Source organism: Notechis scutatus, chromosome 6 (assembly GCF_049901735.1).
Source record: "Notechis scutatus isolate UNSWTSFEM ecotype Mainland chromosome 6, rNotScu1.2, whole genome shotgun sequence".
Lineage (NCBI taxonomy): Eukaryota > Metazoa > Chordata > Lepidosauria > Squamata > Elapidae > Notechis > Notechis scutatus.
The window spans coordinates 56,964,007-56,986,450 of record NC_142014.1 but is presented as its reverse complement, the minus strand read 5'-3'; the positions used below and the strand labels follow the sequence as shown (position 1 = coordinate 56,986,450).

The following is a 22,444-nucleotide window of genomic DNA, read 5'->3' as shown; positions in this document are numbered from 1 at the left end:
AGCTCAGAGCCAGTATTTTGATGAAAGAACTGGGTTTATTTAAATCACATTTATGTTAATCAAGTCATTAAGAATCAGAGGTTTTAAGTATGTCTCCCTTTACAACTACAAAACTAAGGGTAACATCATCCTGAGTTTACCTCAATATTTACCTCAATATTGCAAAAACAGACAAAATACTGATCCTTCATATTAAAAATGTATATAAATAAAACATATTAAACCTTATACTAAATTAAAAATTCATAAATGTCTTGTCTCAAAAGAATAACAAAAGCACCATATGTCATTATAACTTTACAGATACTTTTCTTGAATTCCATGATGCAGAAAACATGGACAGAAGGTTCTCCCTCCTCCTTTCTCTCTCTCACTTACACAGAAATCAGGATCATCCATTAAAACTAAATACTATCCTATTTGATTCCAATAACAATAATTACCTCTGTATGTAACACCAAGTCAAACTATGAAATTTGTTGCCATCAAATGTGGTGATATCAATTGAAGAAGTTTTATAACAGACGATAATATACCTGTTAGTCAGAGTGTCTAACACTTCTTGAATTATAGCCAACATGCTTCACACATTCCATACTTGTGCATTGCCCAAATTCATATGGCTGGCTATTGTGAAACAAAATCCTGGACAAAATAAAACCCTTGGCTTAATTCAGATGGCATTTCTTATGCAAATTATCCTTAATAAAATAATTATATATAGATCTGTCATGCAGTTCACATTAAGCAAAGCACAATGCATTCTTATTTAAATGCAAACAACAAGAAACTCACTCTGACTCTCTTTATTCATTTTGGCAAGCTGTCAGTCCAATTACTGACTTCCATTCTTTTATAAGAAGAATTGAATTGCCACTGAAGTTTAAAGAAGACATGGAACCGCTTTCCAGGAAAAAAGTGGCATGTGCATATTTCCCAATATACTGCCTGGTGATTTAGCACAGACACACAGGACTTCTCCCCTTCAGGAAAATATGAATCAACTGACATAAACTCCTCAATCCCATGTCATGTTGAAGGCAAACCATACTACTGTATTCAAGACAAAATGTTTGGTTGGGTCATTATTCATAATGGGAACTTTAAAAGGGGGAGTACTACTAAACTGACATATGAATCTAATAGAAAAAATATTCTAATTGTTTGATGTAACCTTTCTACTAAGTGCATGTATAGTGTATGTATTTTGTTACTGTGATGGAATGTGCACCTGCAGCAGCAGAGGGGGAAGATTTTGCCAACTTAGAAATTTCCCATTCCCAACTTGGATGAATGGATGGATAAATGGATGACAAGTTTCTATGAGGTATAAGAAAACAAAAGGATTGGAGTCAATTGGATCTCACAGATTCATTTCTGAATCTAAGCCTGACAGTTACGTTGCTTTAAGAAATTAATCTGCAGTGTTACCACAGAAGACAGTAATTAGTGAGTTTGCTATCTGATAAAATTAATCAGTAAGGACTGTATTTTTTTGCTTTATGAGAACAAAACTTTATGATCAATTTCATAAAATTAATGTTAGGGCATATAATTTACAGAAAGGAAGTTACTCTTTGACCTAATTATTCATTTAAAAAAAACCTTTCAATTTTGTATTAAAATAGTATAGACTAAGATAACTAAATGCATTGAGTAACCAAAATTTGAGGTGTTCATGACGTTCCTTCATTATTCCTTCATGTATCTTTTTTTTTGTTTGAAGCTTTTTACCTAAGTCTGAAAACTAAAAAGAAAAATTGGTTTCCAACTCTCATTTTCAGGGAGAGTATAAATAATAAGTAGCTGTTTCTCCAGTATATCAAATTATAGTTTTCTGCAGGCTAGACAGAGAAAAAATAGGGCAGAATTACCAGATATAATGGAATGAGGGAATGTGACATAATGTAGGCATTGTATCAAAATTATTATATGTCCCCAAAACCACTTCGTGAGATTTTTTTTTTTAATGGTTGCACCTAACATGAAAAATCTAACTACATTATACTTTTCTTTATTACATTTTTTAAACTACACTGAAGTTACAAAATAGACCACATTGTTAACAATGGTAAAATATCAGTGAATAAACTCAAAATAATGCTTTCTTTCTTAAATGTAAGTTTAATAGTTGTTTAACACTTCCATTCTTTACCCATCTTTTAAAGCTATTAGAAAGACAGAAGAGATAAAAAGAATAAAGCAAGTTAGATCATTTGACAGTGAATATATACGGTAAGTCTTGCATTAGAGATACTACTGCCTATATCTGCAATATTCCCGAATTTTTTAATATTGCCTCTGGGACATATAAAATGCTATTTTACAAATTACATTTGCACTATTGTAAAGCATATTCCTTTTCCTTACATAAGCATGTCTAGAAAACTGAACTGAACTACGTATTTGGACATATTGCAGAATTCATTCGTTATGGTTATGAAAGTTGGACCTTAAAAAAGCAAGACAGGAAGAAAATCTCTCTCTTTTTTTTTAGCTATGATGTTGGAGAAGGCTCCTACATATTCCTTATATAGCAAAGGTGACAAACAAACAAGTACTGGAACACATAGCACCAGACGTTATGCGGGGGAATTCACTGAAGAAAGCAATTATATTTGAAAGAATTAGTGGTAAAAGGAAACCAAGATGTCAAAGAACACACCGTGGCTGGACACCATCAAAGATGACACTGGTCAGAGCATTGAAAAGTTCAAAGAAGTAGTGGAAGATCAGAAGATGTGGCCCACAGAATTTCCAAGAGTCGGACCCAACTGAATGAATAACATCATCATCATTAAGAATTTAGAATTCATTCTAAACTGAAATGAATAAAATAAGATCTCAAACATTGTTAGATACATGAATGTGCCAAGCTCTGAAAACATACCTTGGATAAAGACATTCTTCCCCATGGGTGACATGAGGCAGAAGGATTCTTTACTGTGTTGAATTCTATCATAAAACTATCACTATTTTTGGTAGTAAAATGCATTTTAAAAGCATGCAAACTAAAGGAAAGGAGGGAGAGAAAAACAGCTATTTCATGATTGCCATACTCACAGAAATCTAAGTGTACCCTCCTTCAGTGATATCACCTTGTAATTGCCCTACCAATTGAGCTTTCATCTATTCCAGTATACATTCATATACACAGAAATACACACAAATATACATTATCTACAAGTGGAGAAAATTTCAAGCAAATGCCAACTTGCTCAAGCCAGGCCATCTCAGCAAGTTCAGTCTGACAGCAGACTGCATAATTTGGAAGAAGTCCTAAGAACTCTAGAGTTTCATCATGTAAAGGCAGCTCTTGCACAAATGGTGTCAAAATTTACCAATCCAGCCCATTGGAGGGAAAATCTAGATCTACATAGTAGGTATGTCAAGAGGGAAGCTCTGCTGTTCAGAAAGAACATCAAGGCAAGACTAACATTTGCCCTGAACATCTAGGAAAAGACCAGGACTTCTGGAACAATGTGCTCTGGGCAGAAAGTTAAAATTAGAGTTATTTAGCCACAGGACGAGAGATATGTCTGTTGAAAATCGAAAATAGCATTTTACAGAAGAATCCTATATCAATTACAAAGCATAGTGATGAAAATGTTATGATTTGAGCTGCTTTGCTGCATCAGAGCTAAAGCAGTTCAGCTTCATAGAATCCACTATGAATTCTTCATTGTACAAGAGGGTGTTTGAGGATAATGTGTGATGCCATTTGTCAGAAAACAGAAGTTCAAGCAAAACTGGACCTTTAAAGATGGACATTTGCTCTAAACATTCCAGTTAATCACAAGAAATAGTTGGGGAAAAAGAAATGGATGGTTCTTTTTGAATACTATTTGAATAATGATATTATGTCCACATATGTCCAAAACTTTACATGGCATATATTGCTTTTTCATATTTGCATTCATTCATTTATTGTGCTCCAGCCACAAAGGTAATTGTTTGGAAAGGAGAGAGGAGAAACTGGTGACAAGAAGATAGTTTTTATCCTTAACATTTAGGATGAAATCCAGAAATCTATAAAGCTTTCCCCCAAACACAAATAAATATAGCTCAGTGGATTTTGTCAACAAATATGAGATAGTTATGGACCAGTTATAAAGGTAAAAAGTTAAACTTAAAAGCATAAGCAAATCTACAAGTTTGTTGAGGACCAGTTTGCGTTATTCATCATCCAAAATCATTACCAGACAATCAACAATGAAAATATATATTTAAAAAAACCTTACTGAATAAGATCAGGGACAGCAGCTAATTGAAACAACAATATTAATTTTAAAATGCAATGAAAAGTCGTTTAGCTTTTCTCAATTCCACAGGCATTCTCTAGAAAGAAGACATGATATATGATATGATATATGATATTCAGACATGATATACATGTTGATATACATGTTCACTGAATGATCTAGTCCTTCAGTTTAAAACATCACACACACACACACACACACACACACACACACACACGCACACACGTCTTGTCCAGAGAACTCTTTAAAAATAGCTCAATTTTCCAGAGATAAAAAACCCAAGAGAAACATTTTACCCTTGGAGAGAGTGACACTCGTTAGCAAACTCTATTCATGAGAGATATTGTGCATATATACATTATATAGAGGCATGCACAGAATCAATGACCTGATGAAAAAATTTCTAACTAAGAAGCAAATGGTTGAATTCCTAATTAGTAAGTTGCTACTCAGAGTGCTTTCTTTCTCCCACATCCTATTCATTTTCTCAGGTGGGGTTGAAGAAAACAAGATAGTCATTTTGAACTGGAGCTATAAACTACCTGTGAATTAATGAAGTGTGGTAAAAAATAATATGACACTACAACAATTCAGCAACTACAGAAAAAGTACAGCCAAGGAGTTTAATGAAAATCTGGGTTCACAGGTACTATATGGCATTAAAAGTTCAATGGGGAAATGACTTACATTTATTTTTGCTGGTTTTGATGTCTAAACTATATACATAACATGACAGAAAACACACACAGAAAATACATTTATTTTATAGATGTTTCTGAAACAAGCAGATAAAATGTATATTTTGGAGCGCCTAGATAAAGGGAATGGAAATGTAGCTCGACAGATGTTATGGGGTGAACTTGGTTACAGAGTAGAATTTAATATGCCAATAGCACAAGGCATATCCCAATTTTTACTTGTAGCACATATTCCTATGGCTTACAGGTAGTCCTAAACTTATGAAAATTAGGACCAGAATTTGGTTATAAATTGCGGGAGTCAAGTCACCACATGACCAGACCCAATTTTACAACCATTTCTTGGTGATTGTAAGCAAATCATGTGGTTGTTAAAAGACTCAGTGGTCTGGCAAAAAAGGTCACATATCACAGTAACATGACCATAGGATGCTGCATCCAATCATAAATGTGACCTAATTGTCAAGTGCTCAAATTGCAGTTACATGACTGTGGAAGTGGACAATGGTCATTAGTGTGAGTACAGATTGCTTTTTCCAAGATTGTCGTAACTTTGAATCATCCCTAAATGAATGGTTATAAGTTAACGAGTACCTATATTATAGTATAAAAAGTTAAGTGTTTTATTTTACTAAATTATTATTCAAGGTTGTTGGCAGCACAATAGATCTGGTATCATATTGTGCCATTTAATAAATTATAATTCTAATAATTTATTAAGCAGTAGATACTTGAAATCTTCTTCGTATTATGACTGTAACACAGGCACCAGGTTTTCCTGCCTTGAATTGTATTTAAAATATTTATAGCCCCTAACTCAGTGATGGCTAACCTTTTTGTTGTCACTTGTCGAAACCCTGTACCCATAATGCAATGCATGCATGACCTCCCCCGCCCCCTGCATATGCACGCAGGACCCCCACGCTCTCCCTACCCCTGCACATGTGCATGCATCTCCCGCATGCACCCCGCTCCCCACGCATGCATGACAGATACCCAAAAATCAGGTGTCTGGCGGGAGGCGCGCGCACATGCGCCATGGAACTGAGATGGGGTGACGGCTCACATGCCCGCAGAGTTGGCTGTACATGCCACAGGTTCGCCATCATGGCCCTAACTCAACATTTTCTATCCCAGATGGTTTATACATAATATAGACAAATGAATAAGAAATCATACACAAAAGCAAAAAAACAAAAAACAAAAGTGGAGTGTAACGTTCATGTTGAAGATTTTACAAAAGAAAGCAAACTTCAATCCCAGTACAAATTCAAAACATTTCTTAAGTGCATATGTCATAAACATGGATTCCTTACACCTCAGGTTCAAATAAATTATTTCATAGTCAAACATTTCTCAGCTGCTATTTATTTATCAATTTTAGAGATTAAATTTTCTGAACAATATAATAGCTGGTTTGCCATCATTCCCTCACCTATATAACATAATATTTAACTAAGATTACTTACCTATTGAATTCATCAGCAAGGTAAGACATTCATCATTGCTGAATCTTTTCTAGGATCTCATGTCTATGAACAAGCCATGCAATAGTTGGAGAACTTGAGGGAAATGAAGTTGTTTAAAATTTTTAGAAGTCAGCAGGCATTTACATCTAGCTTATTATTGTGATTTTTCTTATCATCTAACTGCAACTCACAAAAATCACACGCACACAAAAAAAAACATTAAATCCTCTGAACATGAAATAATGCATTATTGAAGTCACAACAGGACATCTGCTTAGATGATATTTAAAAAGAAAGAGTAGTTTTAGAACAACCACCTTTTTCCATTACAAGGTTATAACTAAAGAAAAGGGAGGATACATTTTTATACATTTTGTGGATTTTTTTTTAGCCACAATCACAAAAGGAACAAGGAAAGGATGCTTGCTTTCATTTATTGTTCCTTTTCACAGCAGTAGGAAGAATGCCCAAAATATGTCCAAAATACAAAAGTGAAGATGTAAGGCAAATGTTTACATGCAGTATTAAAAATGTATAGCAAATAGTATTATCATCACCAAAAGAACAATACATTTCCTCAGTCTTAACTGGTTCATGCTAATATCTTATTTCAATTTGATCTTTTGTTAAGTTTTAGAACTTTCTTTAGTTTTCTATTTGTATCATCAGACATATCTGTCTTGCTAAGCTAGGTAGACACATTTGTCTTTGCATCGTCTAGACAACTAGTACTTGTCTGCTGTCTCTAACCAAATGACAATATGTGACCACTGGGACTTTTCCAGGCGAAAAGACATATTTGTTAAATCATGAAGTCCACCCAAAATCTGTTGATTCCTGTCTACAGATAATTCCCTATGTGAATGTGTTTGGCATACCTATCATATACACCTTAATCATTCCAGTTTCATTTTCTTTTCCTGGACAGTGACCATAACAGTGTTTTAGATTATATCTAAATGTTTGTGTCTTTCTGAACCAGTATATGGATACCATAGAAGTCAAGATGGTTTGCAAAGTTAGAAAGGTATATTGAGGTAAATGATGTTGGGATAAACTAAATTTAGCTTTGTTTCCTTTTCTTATCTCATGCATTTAATGTCTTTGCTTGTTCTTTCACATTCCTTTAACATTTTTCACTTACTCTTGCTTAGTCCAAACAGAAAGTTTCAATGTGCACACAAGTTTAAATGCTTATAAAATATATCCCAACAATTTCTGTTTTCAAAGCTCCCAATGCCAAATCCTAAACTCAGAGGGTAGTAAATTCCATTCAAGTGAACTGAATTATTTATGAATTATTATGTTTCAATTTGTGCCGCATGACAATTCACACTATAATTATATTGATTATATAAAATGTGTATCATTTTCAGTTTCCTGTTATGTTCATAAGTCAGCAAAAGAAAAAAATATGAGAATATTATTGTATTTCACAGCTAGGACTGCTTTTTCTGGAAGCAACAAGCTATTCTTACTGTGAGCTCCCATTTCCAGAACTATAAAGCAGATTCAGAAGACGCAATCTCCAAGGAACAAGAGTCAACAAACAAAAGACCCCCAAATCAATTTATGAAATTGCAGTAAATCATATCCTAGTTTTATGCTTCTGTCTTCTGGTATCCACTGTGAAAATTTGAAGCAATTGTGGACTTATAAATGCTGCTTAGCATAAGGAATCACTTATATGACAGGAATTAATTCAGACTGAGTCTTGAGATCCTAAATAGTAAGGTTATAATACAGCAGTCATCAACTTACGATCAAAATAGGGACCAGAATTTCCATTGCTTAAGGAATGGGTTGTTAAGTAAGTCAGGCCCAATTTTACAACCATTTTTATTGGTCAGCACATCTTTGTAATTATTAAGTGAATCGTATGGTCATTAATCAAGCCCAGCTTTTCCCATTAACTTGCTCGTCAAAAGCCAGCTGGGAAAGTCACAAATGCTGAGCACATAGCCCTGGGATGCTGCAATTTCTGTAAATACATGTCAGCTGCCATGCTCCCAAATTTTGATTTTGTGACTGTGGGGAAGCTGCGACAGTCATAACTGTGAGAACTGGTCAACACGTTTCCCAGTGTCATTGTAACATTGAACGGTTGCTAAATGATTGGTTGTAAGTTGAAGAATTACTTATAATCATGCTTTCCTTTAATATTGTTACCATTATATAAAGAGAAGTTATGTTTTTATTACATTTGTTCTGCTTTTAAGGAAGAAAAAAATCTAGAATCTGTTACTGGAGAAATTGCCCTTTTTATACCATTCACCAACTATCATTCTGCTTGATAATTTTACTTCACACCTAGTACCATGTAGTTAACTGTGATCTGTCTTTAAAATTGCTCCTTTAAACCAGTGGTGGGATTCAAATATTTTTACTACCTGTTCTGTGGGCATGGCTTGGTGGGTGTGGCAGGGGAAGGATACTGTAAAATCTCCAGTCAGAGGTGGTATTTGCCAGTTCTTCGAACTACTCAAAATTTCTGCTACCAGTTCTCCAGAACTGGTCAGAACCTGCTGAATACCACCTCTGATTTAAACCTTTTATCAACCTATGAAGCATTGGTAAAATGGCATACCGGAAACAAAAAAGAGGAAGTATCACCTTAGCAATAATCATCCTTTCTCTTTTGCTTCCAAGCTGGTAAAAATGAGCAGTTTTGCTTTCTCCTTTGTATAAGATGTGTTAGACATACAAATAGTGCTGAGATAAAGATAAAGATTCACCTAAAGGTAGATTATATCAGAAAGGTAACAATTGCTTTATTATGAAATGTCCAATAAAATCTAGAGAAAAATGTCATTTGAGTGCTCTTTTCCATGTGAAAGAAATCATCTACCTTTCATTTTCCAAAGCAGTTCTGGAAAGGATAGATGCAATAAAAAGCAAACAGAATAGCAGATATGTAAGATATCTGATTAGTATCATTAAGATTGTTCTTCAGAACCAGATCCAACCTATGCTCTAGGAGATTATTCTGTATCTAACAGTATAAGAGCCGTGGTGGCACAGTGACTGCCTGCAATTTGATTCTTACCAGCTCAAGGTTGACTCAGCCTTCCATCCTTGCGAGATTGATAAATTGAGGACCCAGACTGTTGGGGGCAATAGGCTGACTCTGTAATCCAGAGACGGTTGTAAAGCACTGTGAAGTAGTATATATGTCTAAGTGCTATTGCTATTACAAATAACACTTCTTCAAATGCCCACCTGACAACAAAGTTTCCAGAATTATCATGTGACTGATTTGCACATACACTAGAATCCATTAACCTAAGCATTTAGAATAAAAGTAACTTCTTGAAAAACAGCATTTTGTCTTTGTTTTTTACAAAAAGAAAATCCAAAAAGACTTCAAAGATCAATTAAGGTATCAAGAAAAACATAAATGAAGAAAATGTATAAGTCTCTATGTGCTGTGTGTTGCTCCTGGGTTATCTCATAAAGGTAGTCATGTTGCCAAACGCTCTGACAATTTCATAGGCACACAAATATTAATCTGATTAGTTAGCCACATTCTATGTAATGTATGTGAACTACAACATATATAGAAAGAGAATGCATAGAATATGTAGAATCTGCCATTAGCTTTGAGATGTGTTATAAACCCTTGAAGGTTAGCTCAAGTACCCCTGGGATAAACAGTAAAGTGTGACACTGCACTTGATGACTGAGAGAGAGAAGTGTAATTTGTTGAAGTTATTTGTCTTCTGTAAAACACACAAACTCTCCCTTGTTTTGGAAAATTGTTCAGAAAGGCTTTGAGAAAGGACAAAATCCTTGACTGTCCTTTATAAAAACAAGCATTTTTAAAAAATTCTATGTGTCCTAATGAACATTAAAATTGGCAAATAATGTAGGGATATGGATGAAAGAATAATGCAACTTGATGCAGCATCAAACGAAATTATAGTTCCAAAATTATAGAAAGTAGCAGCTGTACTTTAATCTTTACTGGTTAAACCTACCTTGAGTACTGTGTCCTAGTCACGAAAGTTTAACAAGACAAAATGCACTGCAAGGATACTTAGGGAAACTAGAAACTAAATCCTGTAAATAGAGACTGGAAAAACTGAATGTAGTCTTGAAAAGAGAACAAAAAAAAAAATAGGATACCACACTTCTGACATACCTGAAGGATATTACTCTATACAGAAGCCAAGACTTGTACTTTAGCATTCCAGAAGGGAAGACATGGAATAATGGAATCAAATTACAGGAAGACAGACTGTGAATGAATATAAGAAAAGAACACCTTTCTAATATTAAAAATAGTTTGGGAATGGAACTAATTCCCCAAGGTTGTGATAGAATTCATTTAATTTCACTGAATGTATTCAAGATGACAAATGCTCATCAGAGATGCTTTAACTTGTATTTCTGCACCAAGCAAGATTGGGTTTACCGATTTAAATTGTTCCAAATATCTTTAAGTTCATAAGTACAACACAAGAGTCTTAAATAGGTGAGATTAAAGTTATGTGACATAGTATAGTCACATATTGTTCTTAAAAATAGACACCAAGAAACTTATGATGTCTCCATAAAATTCTTAGCATATGGTATTTTGAAAATCACTCCACCTGAACAAGATCTCATTTGTTTACTTTGCCTCCTAGTAAGAGCTTCCAATGAATTTGTGAAATCCTTTACAGAAATGTCACTTTAGAATTAAGAGAAATTTTAAGAACATTTGCACCACATTGTTTCAATGCCTATGAATCTTATTATTAATTACATTTTATACACTAAAATTGTGTTTTAAGTAGTTCAATAGGAGCCAGTTGGTATCAATTAAGGTTAAGGTTTTACCATTCTAGAAGGGATGACATAGAATATGGATTCAAATTACAGAAGAACAGACAGTGATTGAATATTAGCAAATAAGACCTTTCTGATATTAAAAGCAGTTTGGGAGAAAATCATAAGAGTGTGAATTCTTGTCTTCCACCTTAGATATAAAGCCAGCTAGTTGACATGGGCTAGTAACATTCACTCAACCATAGGAAGCAGGCAATGTCAAATGCAGCTTTTGAAATTGTCTCAAGAAAATCACAGTGACTTGTCCAGGCAGTTGCCAGGATTAAAAACAAAAAACTGCTGGCTGTAAGATATGCAACACATACATTATAATAAAAAAACTAATTTTATTGATCTAAAACAAGTGAAACAAAATCAGTCATGTCATCAACTAAAAAATACCACAGATGTATTTTTAAACCTATTTAAAGACCAACAATTTATCCCCTAACCTCAGCAGGCACAAGGTACTGTATGTTCCAAACTTCAGGAATACACATACATAGAGAAGGCCTCACATCATATATGTGTAATTCCCCAAACAACTATGAAAGGGATCCCAAAGAATGCTTCACTTTGGATGACTTAATATAAAATAACTTTTAAAAGGTAATTACTAGCATTTACTATAAGAAAGAAGAACTTCTCTTTCTATTCCTAATCTTATAAACTTCAAACCAGGAAGAGGGAAAGTCGTGGTGGAATTATCAGTATATCTGAAGCTCGGTTCTGAAACTTTTCTTAAAAATCTAAATGGTCCTATCTTTAAAAAATGAGCATACGGGCAGTCCTTGACATGAGTCAATATGTGACAATATTATGTGCTTAAGGAAGCCTAGAATTTCCACTATAAGTCATGCTTGTTATATGTTGAAGCACCTATGTGACTTGATTTTTTTTACAATGGTTATTAAACGAATACAAAGGTTGCTAAGCAAATCAATGTATTCCTATGGGTATTTTTTGCCAGAAACTGCTGAAAACAGGCAAAAAAAATGTCATTAACCATGGCCATGTGACTAAGAAACATTGCAATCTTCAGAAAAGGTGAGCCAGTTGCCAGGATCTGAAATGAAGTCATGTGACTGTGGGGATAAGTGCGGCCATCAGAACTCCAGAAAGGAGTAATACCCACCCTTTGGGGGATTTGTTGTAACTCTGAATGGTTACTAAGCGACCAGTCATTAAGTAACTATCTGTATACACTGCACAAGTTTAACAGGGAGATATGTAATAGTATTGATGATTTTCTACAACACACCAACTATAACACACCAACTATAACACACAAAGAAGTGTGACTCTAACAAACTAGAGTTCTTCTAAACCCAATGGAAGACCCATGAAACCTTCTCATGGACTTTAACAGAATTTGCATCAATCCTGAAAGTCATAAATGAGGAGCATCAAAACTTGAATTGTATCCAAGATTAAATGGGAAGCCAACAGAGCATGAAATGCATTAATGTGGCATACATTCACATTGATTGAGTTTTGCCTTGTGATGATGATATAAATCTTACATGTTGCTATTGCTTAGCTATGGCTTATATATACAGTATCTCTAGGCAGTTAAGCCTGAGAGATATTATAGATACTACTGTCAATTCTCATTTGCACCAAAACCTAAAGTGAATTCAAGAATGTATAGGAGAAGCAAGTTGTTATCAAAGAACAAGACATATATTATTGGTTTTGCTGCAGGTGGAAGATGGCATTTTTGGTGCCAGAAATGTCTGATTACCCAAAAGGCTTGTGATTCATAGTGATTGCTGTTCATCCAAAACCATCATTAGAATCAGAAGGGAAAAATATAAAGAGACTTCAACTCATTTGTTCTAATTCTATTTTTGAATTTCAGCATGCCTACACATTCATTAACACTACCTTTGGGTTCTCAGTAATGTCTCTAGAGAATGTATGCTTTTTTCCCCTACAATCTTAGCTAGAAAAAATTTAAGTTGAAATTTTCTGTAGTTTGCTCATCGGGTTTGTGGTTTATATAACTGGAAAGCAAATATCTAACAAGTAATTCACCAGTGGCATATGGTCAGTAAAAAATATGAGTATTGACAACAACCAAGTAAAATTAATGTTTGAAACTTGCATTTTTATATGCTGCTTATTTTTTACAAATAAAAACAAACAAGTAACCCCCCCCCCAATCAAATTTAATAACAGAATACAGAATTTTATTGAGCTTTTTTGGTCAAAATAATTGATTTCCTATAAATACATTTTATCTGGAGTTTACAAAAGCAAAAATCTAATACTATAAAGAATGTTACATATACTTGTTTTGAATCAGGTGTGACCAACTTTTGTGGGTCAACAAAAGCAACTTCACAATGATTGCAAATTCTTCTTTAAAAACAAAGCTTCTGATGTCTAAAATTCACTGTAAAGTACAAAAGTGATCGCAATGTTTATATATTCTATGGAGGCTCCTAGGCGCAACATAGTTGCAACATAGGAGTTCTTAGTTGCAACATAGGAGAATACAAAACAAGATTTTCCCTTACCTACTTCAATTTAAAAATATTAGCCTCAATGTAACATTTTAAACCCAAACTCAAGGAAATAGGTCATGATCCATGTACAGAGTCAAAGTTTGTAATCAGGGAATAGTCCTCCATCCCAAATTATCCATCAGTCTTTTTGTACTACCTGACTTCACATATAGTGTACTTAATGTGAACACATTTTTGTTGAAAAAAAAGCATAAGCATTATGGTTTCTAGAATTATACTAACATAGCCAATTAAACCAATCACTTTATGGCCACTCTTGTCTAGTATCAATTTATCCCAATATCTGAGCTCCAAGATACATAATTAAAAAGTACAATTATGAAAACTGGATTTTGACGGCCAATATGGAATACTTTGAATACTTCTATTTCTAAGTATTTTTAGAATACTTCTATTTCCATATTGTAAATAGAGTACATAGATACCTGTGTTACAAGAAATGCTCAGATGATTAGGCAAATTTGTAGCATTGTGCATCACTGCAGAATACATAAGAACATTTCATTTCCAAAAGAGAGACACAAAATAACAGATGCTGAATAAAACTCACATAAGAGATAGTTCTGTGCACCAATGAAATTTATTTGTGAAGAAAACGACTTTACCTAGCTGAAATGTTCTAATAATAATCACTATCAGAAAAATATATAGTTTTGTTTCAACCCCGTAGTATATTTGTAAATTCCATGTTAATCTGTTCAACATTGTAGTTAAAGAAGTCTTAGAATTCCAATAAAGTTCAATAGCTTACATACAGTACCTAGCATTTTAGTATTCAGCCCTATTCTAATTCTCTTTCATGTGTACTTCTTCAACATCTAAAAGGATTATTAAAAGTCTGTATGATGACATTTCAAATCATATATTTGAAATGTCATCATATATATATATATATACATATATATATACATATACATATATATATATATACACACACATATATATATACATATACATATACATATACACACACACACACACACACACATACATACATGTAGGTCTAGGTGTGTTCGGGTCTTTTCCTATATATAATGGCACAGCAATAGGCTGCCCCAAATTTAAATCTGAAACCACTGTAAAAGTCTGACCCAGACGGACACAATACAGAAGCCTGATGATGGCAGATGAGATTCTGCTGAAACGTTGCTACAACTTTAAAAGAACTACAATGTGGAAAATACCAACCAAGCCGAACACCATACATGTAAGTACCGAAAACTTAAGAAAATATATATATATATATATATATATATATATATATATATATATATATATATATATATATATATATATATATGTGTGTGTGTGTGTGTGTGTGTGTGTGTGTGTGTATAAAAACAGACAGGAAATCTTCCATTTTCATAGCTATTAGTTTTACCTTCTAGCACTACTACTATTAGTACATATTCAAGTATATTCTTCCAGTGCATTCCCAAAGTATAGTTATTATAAGTATTTGCTAATCAGAAAGCCAGTATAGAAACCAGAAAGCTCTGAGTTCCAATGCTGACTTGGCCACAAAGCTTGCTGGGTAACCATGGGCCAGTCACTTTCTCTCAGCTCTAGGGAAGGAAGGAATGGTAAACCACTTTTTAAAAAAATCTTTGCCAAGAAAACTGTAAAGATTTATCCAGACAGTCTCCAAGAATCAGATGATTAAATGGAAGGGGAAAAAAAACCTAATGCATGACATCAGCCAAGACATTCAGCCAAAATACTGATTCTAAGTAGGACTCGGGGAGAAAAAATGGGAGGGAATGTACTAGCCTTAATATAGATGGCATAACTTGTATACCCTCAACCGCAAAGCTGCCAAGTCAATTTCCTATCAATAACTATGCAGCCACTGCAGATTTTTACCTGCCCTTTAAGCCTTAATTATCACAAAGTTGTGATCCCATCAATGAAAAAGAATGTCAAGGTAGTAGGAATTCCTGAACCTACTTAATTTTAATTTATGTTTTTCTATCAATCTTATTAAAATTTGGGCACATTGTAGTTACTAGATTTCCAATGTACCAAGAGAGGCCAAGAATAGCAACAATAGTATTTGCTCTAATATATTGCTGAATAGAAGATTGAAGAATACAAATAGCAATTTAGAACTGTGGATATATAAAATTAAAATATTATTCCAATGGAGTACCCACAGGTGCTTCTTGAAACTACAGGGGAAAGGTAAGCAACCTTCAGTTCATTTATCAAAGTTTCTGTATTTCTCAAGTACAAAGGTTATAAAGACTAATTTATATGACATTTTGAGTACAGAGTGATTTATCATTCATCTTAAGATGCATGTCCTCTTAGCTAAAAGGGTCATCATTATTTTTAACAGCTAATGTACTAAGATTCCAAAAAGTATAGTGCATAACTTCTTATACTTGATCTGAATTAGCATCTAACACACACTCACTAACACATTTAATTTAGCATTCCCATATAACTACATGATGAAATAATTACTCAAACCTCTTAATTTTACTAAAGTTAAACGGAAGCCTGAGAGAACTCATAATTGGAGTCAAAGCCAGGGAAACATGGCTATGATAGACAAACCTAGACGTCAAGAGGTAAAATCATTAACTTAGTATGCTAAGCAGTGTTGCATAACTATAGTATACTTTTTAATATAACAAACTAACTTTTTAAAATGTATTTCACTTTGTTCACCGAATAAAATAACCCAAGAGCTATTAAGTGACTCTTAAGTCTGATCCTACGTAATTTTAAATTTTAAAAAGTTAGTTTGTTATATTAAAAAGTTAGTTTGTTATATCTGCTTAAAAAACAATCCTGAATTAAGATTTAAAGACTTATTTGAAAATCCCAGTGGTCACTTCAGTTTTCTTTCCCACAAAGTTTGAGAAAATAAAGTCTATAAATATTCTATTAGAAAACACTAATAACATGAAAATTTCCAAATATTGTGAGAGAGTTATTTAGAATTTGTGTTCATTCATGTTCTTGTCGGATGTTCATGTTCTTCCCAGCTCTACTTCCAATATTTAAGCTAAAAACTAAATTATTGTTCTCCAGTCCAAAATGCCCACACTTGTTCATTTGCCTACAACACTGCAAATTGTATACCACTCTAATTTGGCATCCTGAATTCAAATCTCAGGGTGGTCAAGACAAAACAACACAACTCCCACATATTTATCGCATAGCAAATTCATTAATCTACTGAATTTATGCAAAGTGGGTTACGTAGGATCAGACTTAAGAGTCACTCAATAGCTCTTGGGTTATTTTATTCGGTGAACAAAGTGAAATACATTTTAAAAAGTTAGTTTGTTATATTAAAAAGTATACTATAGTTATGCAACACTGCTTAGCATACTAAGTTAATGATTTTACCTCTTGACATCTAGGTTTGTCTATCATATTCCATTCTAAGCACAAATAAAAATAAAATGAAGAGAGAAATTTGGGGTTAACTCTTCAGGATTTTACAGTTGTTTAATTAAAACATTTTCACCTATGCCTCCAAGAATCAGTCAGCTATGACAAAACCTTTACTTGCTGTCTTTAATGATAATACAAAAAGAGTCTCCATTAAGAAAAAATTTACACAGCCAAAAGAGGACTATATCAGATGGATGTGGAATGCAGACTATAAATTAGGAATATTTATAGCAATACTTAAAGAAAGGCTTGACAAATTCATGTTACCTCTACAGAGTCAATACATTGTTTATTTGTTCCCCAGGGAGATGAACTTAATGAATTAAATGATATAATACATAGACAGTATAACAACAAAAATCTGTTACAGAAATGTAAGCAGTGTATAATACACCCTCCTTTCAATTAAATAGTCATCTAACACTGTACTTAAGGAGTTGAAAGCAATCTATTCCTTGAAAAGATCCCATTTAACCACATTGTCTATTAAAGGAGGAGACTGGCTTTAATAAATTCAAAGACTGAAAAATGTTTACTGCCCATTCATCCTGGAAAAGAAGTGGACACAGCTGATAATGTGACAGCTCTTTATTGAATGTAATCGCTTAAGTCAAAGCAGCCAGAAAGCTTGCTTGTGGAAATGTTGAAATGACCTTTCTAGCATGCTAATTAACATACCTTCAGGTGTGGATACACTAAAAAGTATTTTTAGATAAAGAAGAAGGTCTTTTGCTAGTTGTTTCATTTTAAACAAAAGGTAGCATGTAATATAAAGCTTTCAAGTTAATCAAAGCTGCTCATTGGAGATTTTATTACATTTATTACTATTTCTGCAGATCACATTTCCAATTATAGTTAATATCACAAATTATTAAAACATATGCCTCATTTGGCAAACTGATGCTTAGTTAGGGATACACATGTTTATGGACAAACTGCACATTTGTTTCTAAATCTTCATCTGCTTCATTCATATCTTTCATTCCATGGCAAATTTCTCTTTTTTCTCAATGCCTAAGACATGCTTCACATTCTCTCATATTAAGAACTGGCTCAAAAATTACGTATTTGTATAAATGCTGAGATTAACAGGATTTTGTACTCTAACTATAAACATGCTCCTCTTCGCTATTCCACCTTCTAATCCCTTTTTATAAAAGTGGCATATAATGCAATAGTGATACTAATAGGATTCTAACACTCCCCCCACCACTCCCCCGGCATGCTGTCATGCAGTCTGGACTCTACAGTGAAAATATCTGATTGAGGTCAGTGAGGAGATTTAAAGTCTCACTAATAAGTTGAACTATTTTGTGTTCAAGCTGAACACTACCAGAGTACCAAAGTATTATGGGGGGGAAAGTCCACTTCGCCCAACTTCTTCACTTACAAAGTCTCCTGAAACAATCTTTTCAATGGCAGGTAACAAGTGACATTTCTCCCAACTTTTTAAAGTCCCAGATCCAGAAACAACATTTTTTTAAAAAAAAAAAAAAAGTGAAAAGCAGTCAAAAGTTACTTTATCTACGGAGGAGTTTCAATCTTACACAAGTGCCTTATGTTCCAAATAAAATCTCGCAGTTCTTTGTCAGCTCCTGAAAAAGGTACATCATCTACTACTAGCGAATGTTTTCAAAGTTGCTGTGATTCTGTGCAGATCCATTCAGACCTGGGATGTTTTTTTTCCCAAGGATGCAGTGTTATATGTACAATGTATCAATGTATCAATGTATCAATGTATCAATGTTATGTGTACAATAAACCACTTTCTTTGGATCAGCAGCCTTAAGGCTACAATTCTATCAGACCCTTGGAGAGTGCGGGGCATAGAAGGCACATTTCCTTCTACAGAAATATGTGCGGGATCGAAGTGCACGAGAATTTCAAGAGAGAGGGACAAAAAAAAAACAAAGACGGGGGAGGGAAGCGCTCCCCTTTTCCTCCTTCCCCACAAAGCAACGCCAAGCCGATCGAGCATCACCGCCCAAGCCCTGAGCAACCCTTTACCTTCTCTGTGGTTGCTGCTGCCGCCGCCGCGGAAAGCTGTCAAGTCTCTGCCAGTGGGGGATCCCTGGGTGACACTGGCCCTCTCTAGACCGAGTGGTTGTTTTGCTCCGCCGTAGGAACTCGCCGGGAGAGCAGGAGACAAGCCCCTCGTCCTGGTCCGGCTTTAATTCGCTGGAAATGCTGGGAAGCGGGGGGGGAGCTGCCACAGAAAACAAGGCTCCGCTCCAAATAAGCCCGGCGCTGCGGAGTCCCTCCAGCGGTCCCAGCCTGGGGAAGCTCCCGTCGGCCCAATTTGGGTGAGATCAGCGGAACTGGGGGAGGGGGGAAGCGGGGAGGAATCAGGAGCCCCCCTCTCCCCGGCTGCCTCTTCAGGGCCTGCCCGCTCCGTCTTTCTCCATGCTGCCTTGGGGGAGGCAACTCCCTAGAGCTGGCCACGCGCGCCCCGAGCCGCACAGAGGCCCCCGCCGGCGTCGGCCCGCGGGACCCCGAGGTGGCCGGGGCAGAGGCGCGTCTGCCAAGCTCCGCCGCGGCCTCCCCGGGGCCTGCAGGCACGCCTTGCGGGGAACGCCAGGCCCGGCTTGTAGTTTGGCGAGGCTGGCGGGGAAAGCCCCTTAGAAGATCGCGGGCGACTAAGAGGAAGAGCTAGGCGGCCCGGCCTGGAGAGCCGCGCTGCGCTTGGGGCTGCTGCTTTGGCTTCACTCACTCCTTCACTCTCTGGTCGCCGGCTGGGCTTTTTCTCAGCAGCGCCCTGCCGCCGCCGGTCCAAATGCCACCATGCCAGCAGACGAGCGGCCCCCTCTCCACAGGGGAAGGCGGGCTCCCGGGCGGCGCTTAAGCAAGGCTACTGCCCGGGGTAAGCCTCTCTCTCGCTTGCGGGGAAGCCGAGTGAAAGCGGCGGCAGCAGCGCCGCCGCCGCCGCCGTTCCCTCCCTCCCTCTTTCCCCTCCTCCTTCTCCTTCTCCTCCTCCTCGCGGGCGATGCCAAGAGACTCCTCGCCCTCGCGCCCACCCGGCCTCAGGACGGTAGAGGAGCAAAGAGCCGCGGCTCAAGGCAGCTGTAGCCACCGAGGCTCTGTGTCATCTCTGTCCGCGCCGCGGGCTGCGAAGAGGCGAGGCGGGGCCAGGCCCCCGACATACACGCCGCCCAGTGACAGGCGGCGCACGAGGGCCCAACCAGGAGAGGCCCCCTGCTGCAGAGGCCCTCCCCTTCTCCCCCCCCTGCCGCCGCCGCCGCCGCCCCCTCCCGTGTCTCCTTCATCCGCTCCGGGAGAGCGAGCCAGAAAGGGGAGCGAGCGGCCGGCGTTTGGGCGACCTTTGATTCCAGTCCCGCGAAGGAAGCAACTGGAAGGACCCTTCTTTCTCACGTACCGGGCTGCTCCAGGATAAGACCCTTCCTTAAGGTCGCCCGGCTCTGTTCCTCCACCTGATAGCCGGTGGGGAGTGGGGGGAATAATCTGGTCCGGGCCAAGTACCCGAAGGGAACAAGTGCACGCGGTCTCACGTTTGCGCTTCCTACTGGGAGAGCGCCGCGGGACTCCGCGCCGCGGACTACCTGTGGCGAGAGATGCAAAGGGCTCGTGAAGGGACACGGTGGAGGGTGAGGGTGACGGTGTTCCAGATCCAAAGCTCCACAAAGGGGGCAGGAAAGAGACCCACATGTGGGTTTTCGCTGCTCGTTCCGAACTCTTCCGCGCCGAATTTAGAAGCGGCGCGCGGCGCTTAGGCTCACCTCCTAATTTCTCGATCCTGCTTTCCCATCCCAAGGAAGGTTTGCTCGACTAAAAGTTTGCCAGGAGATGGGGGCACTTTGATCACTTCGAGGTGAATCTGACGGTTTCACGTTTTCCAAATTGAAGGCTTCCGGAGCGAAAAAGAAGCTGACTTTAAAAAAAAAAAAAAACCTGAAGCCAGAAAGTAGACCCTGGCAAGCTGATGCTTCTGTTTTAGTTCCACAAACATTTTGTGCTTGTCTTGCGGTCTTCCCGGTTTCCATGGGGACTCCTCTGAAACTGGCACTTCGTGGGTTGTGTTCTCAACGAATGATCTCTTCCATACTCCCTCTTTCTGCATGCATACATATGCACATCACCCACAGTGCTGGGTGCACTTAGAGACACCCGGTGGAGCCACAAGTTCCACACCTGCCCTGTCTCCGGCATGATATGTCCTTGCTACCCTTTTGTTTTGTTTCATGATGTTTCCTTCACCACACCCACAAGCTATATCTGAGACAGCTTCAACTCATCCTGAGCCAATTGCAGATTAACAAGAGTTGGAAGGGACTTTGTAGTCCAACCCCCACCCCACCCAAGCAGGAGACCCTTCATCATTTCTGACAGTCCAGTCTCTTCTTGAAAGCCTCCAGTGATGAAGCTCCCACAACTTCCCCGAGGGCAAACTGTTCCATTGCTTGATTGTTCTCATTGTCACAAAGTTTCTCCTTATTTCCAGGTTGAATCTCTCCTTGTTCAGTTTCCATCCATTATTCCTTGTCTGGCCTACAGGCGCTTTAGAAAATAGCTTGATCCCTTCCTCTCTGTGGCAGCCCCTCAAATATTGGAAGACTGCTATCATGTCTCCCCTGGTCCTTCTCTTCATTAGACTAGCCAAGCCCAGTCCCCGTAACCGTTCTTCATATGTTTTAGTCTCCAGTCCCCTAATCATCCTGGTTGCTCTTCTCTGCACTTTTTCAAGAGTCTCAACAACTTTTTTTATAGAATAGTGACCAAAAGTGGATGCAGTATTGCTTCCCTTTTAAGTAACAGATTGCTTCAGTTTTCACAGGACAAGGAGTCTGACACATTTCATGACCCATTTGGTCAGGGTCATCATTAGATGGCTACCTATGAGTGGAATCGATCCTGAATTTACTGGTCACTTAAGAGTGGTGTGACCATTCATCCTCCTCTGGAGTCTGACAGATGGCCTTCCAGAGCCACTCCACTGTGGCTCTGTGGGCAGCGGAGGAATTATTTCAAATTGGCTACTTCCAGTGGACCAGACATAATACTTGTAATAGTGAAAATAGCCGCACAGTGAAGTGGAAGTTTTCTCTCTGCTACTTCACAGCACTTCTCCTGCCCAAGAGTTGTAGTTTAGGCTGCTTTTAGACATGGGTTCAGAACTAATTCCAAAATAGTATTGTTCTGCAACTTCTGCTGACAAGTTATCTTTGAATGTACCTGCACAAAACATTTGTGTAAAAACAGAACAATTTTTGGCAGATGGCCAATCAATTGCAAGTCTAGCCAAGAGAGTGGTT

At 37.2% G+C, this 22,444-nt stretch overlaps 1 protein-coding gene across 1 annotated transcript in view; it reads right to left on the bottom strand.

The window, feature by feature from the left end:
* LARGE1 (LARGE xylosyl- and glucuronyltransferase 1) overlaps positions 1 to 20,285 on the bottom strand; it is a 360,189-nt gene extending 339,904 nt beyond the window's left edge. The window contains exon 1 of the mRNA XM_026694958.2: positions 19,185 to 20,285. The gene's annotated coding sequence lies outside the window, so the exon portion shown is untranslated. The remainder of the gene's footprint in view (positions 1 to 19,184) is intronic.
* Between the last annotated feature and the right edge of the window lie 2,159 nt (positions 20,286 to 22,444).